At 39.0% G+C, this 2,676-nt stretch overlaps 1 pseudogene; it reads left to right on the top strand.

Annotated features, from left to right (window-relative positions):
* The first annotated feature begins 536 nt into the window (after nt 1-536).
* On the top strand, nt 537-1,000 carry LOC119043236 (coiled-coil-helix-coiled-coil-helix domain-containing protein 2-like; annotated as a pseudogene).
* The last annotated feature ends 1,676 nt before the right edge of the window (nt 1,001-2,676 follow it).

Genomic DNA, 2,676 nt, shown 5'->3' with positions numbered 1-2,676 from the left:
AACCATTTTACAGACCATGAAACTAAAGCATGGGATGTCAAGTAGGTCATAAACTGAGAAGTAGTTTTGAAACCAGAAGTTGAACTTCACAGTTCCTATTCTGAACCACTAAGCTATCCTGCTTAAATGTTGGGGTGGGGGGTGTATAGCATAGAATGGGACATGCCTGTGCCTTGGAGTTAGAAATACCTGTTCAGCCCTGACGAGTGTGGCTCAGTGTGATGGGTGTCGTACTGTAAACCAAAAGGTTGCGGGTTGGATTTCTAGTCAGGGTACATGCCTGGGTTGTGGGCCAGGTCCCAAATTGGCATGAGAGGCAGCCACACATTGATGTTTCTGCCCCTCTTTTGCCTTCCCTTCCTCTCTAACAATAAATAAATAAAATCTTTAAGAACAACAACTAAAAAAGAAATACCTATTTAAATCCTGTCTTTGCCCCTTCCTAGCTGTGTGGCTTCAGAAAAATATTAAATGTCTCTGAAAGTATGAGAAGGGTTTCCCTCCTAGTTTTGCACTTGTAGAACAGTACAGTTGTGATGCATGGAAGGAGAGGTGGCACCTCGCTTGTGGCCCCTCCGGCCAGCAGGCACCTCAGATGAGAGCTGTATTCAGGCCAGCACCAGCGGCTCAGCCACCAGTGCCAGTTCCACCATCTGCTGTGGGCTCACCTGCTGCTATCCCCTGGCTGCCAGGTTTCATGGCCCAGATGGCAACCGCTGCAGCTGGTGTGGCTGTGGGCTCTGCTGTTGGCCACAAGCTAGGTCATGCCATCACTCTGGGGGCTTTGGTGGAGGAAGTAATGCTGAGACCTCAAGGCCTGACATCATTCCAGGAGCCTCAGGAAACTCAGCTGGCATATCACCAGCACCAGCAGTTTGGCCCATGCCACTACGAGATGAAAGAGTTTTTGGAGTGTGCACAGAACCAGAGTGACCTTAAGCTTTGTGAGGGTTTCAGTGAGGTGCTGGAACAGTGCAGACTTGCAAATGGATTAGCTTAATTGAGAAGTTCATAACAAAGGAATGGAAAATCATCTCTCATGACCAAGTTAATTTAGTATAAAGATATAATTGATAAAGTATGAAACTACCAGTCAAACCTCTCCTATCATTAATAGTTTCCTTGCCTTCCATTTCAGAATTGCAATGGAGAAGAGTGTTCTTACTGTATAGAAGTTCACTGAGGTGGTATTGAGTTTGGGGCTGGGCAAATGTTTGTGTGGTCTCATTAAATGAGCTTTTGTGATGTTACTGTTTTGTGAATCAATTAGAATAAAGTGATTTTCTTTCAAAAAATAAATTTCTCTGAAAATAATTTTCTAAGATGTAGAATAATGACAATAGTACTTATATCAAAAATGTATTGCAGACATAATTCAATTAATACACATAAAACACCTACCAGCAATTATGAAACATTCTTTACATGTGTGAACGTATAACCAAGTGGAAGTAGCGGAGATGCTTTTTGTGCAAAGGGATTTTGCTCAACCACTCAGCTGGCCTTCTCAGCCTGCACAGAGTGGGCAAACACTTTTAACAGCAGCATCTGATGGATCAGCAAGTGCTTATCAGTCAGAGTTAGGAGAAGGTCAAGGGCAATGTAAATCCAAGATGCAGAGGCAATAGTTACCAAGCCTACAAACCAGAGGCTACACCAATTACATTGTGTGTGAGGTCCTCACATTGACACACATTTGTTGTTAGCCAACTGTTAGAAGGAGATGCTGAACTCATCAAGAACAGGTTGTTAATAGGAGGCTCTATCCTAAAACACAAGTGTATATATAGGATATACTTTCTCTGTAAGTTTAAAGTTTATATGTGTGTAGAATATAGAAAACACTTTAAATATCTTTATATTTGACATATCAGGTAGAAAGTGAATTATAATTGTTATACTTTTTTCATATATTTCTCAACAGATAAAATTTGAGCATGTTTTTACTTTGTGTGGGTAATTCTTTTTAACTTTACATGCTAAAAGCAAAGTCTATTTAGAAGCTCTGTTCACTCTAATTTTGTAAACATAAGAAAATATGCATATAATAGATTGTCACATGAAAAAAACAATGTCAAGAAATTTACATTAGCCAATGGCATCATGAAGACTGCATTCGGAACAAACAGTTACTTCCCAAGTATTGGTTATTGAACTAATAGTACTTAAAATGTATGTCTTTCAAAACCTGTAATGGATGAAATGAGACTAGTTATTTTAAAGATTATTTGGAAAGAGTTAGCATCTGATACATGTCATTAATAGTTTACATTTGCTTCCCATAAAAGGGAAGATGCTATCCTACTTTATAAATAGGTCTTGTGGGAAAATTGCTTCTTCCCTGAGGCTAAACAATCTGACATACATTTTTAATGTAGGGATAGTCTAAAGCAATTTGAAAGCTAACCCATGTTGGGTTGTAACATGCCAAACCCCTAAAATAACAAAGACTTTCATCATTGATGGTGTGCAGCAGACTCATGCAAAACATGGTTGGTGTCCATAGCTTACGGAGTACACAGAGAAGCTAGAAAGTGTACTAAAAAGACCAAATAACATTTCTCAAGAGTTATAAAGCAGATTATAGCTAAGTAGCATAAAATGACATATAAGAGAATATTTAGTTATAAATTCTAATAATGTTAAACATGAAAATTATAAGAGGCAGGAGACAGT

The sequence above is a fragment of the Artibeus jamaicensis genome, unplaced genomic scaffold, assembly GCF_021234435.1.
Source record: "Artibeus jamaicensis isolate MK-2021 breed Jamaican fruit bat unplaced genomic scaffold, CSHL_Jam_final scaffold_584, whole genome shotgun sequence".
In the NCBI taxonomy this organism is placed as follows: domain Eukaryota; kingdom Metazoa; phylum Chordata; class Mammalia; order Chiroptera; family Phyllostomidae; genus Artibeus; species Artibeus jamaicensis.
Note: the sequence above shows the minus strand (reverse complement) of the source record. Positions and strands in the feature narration are given on the sequence as shown.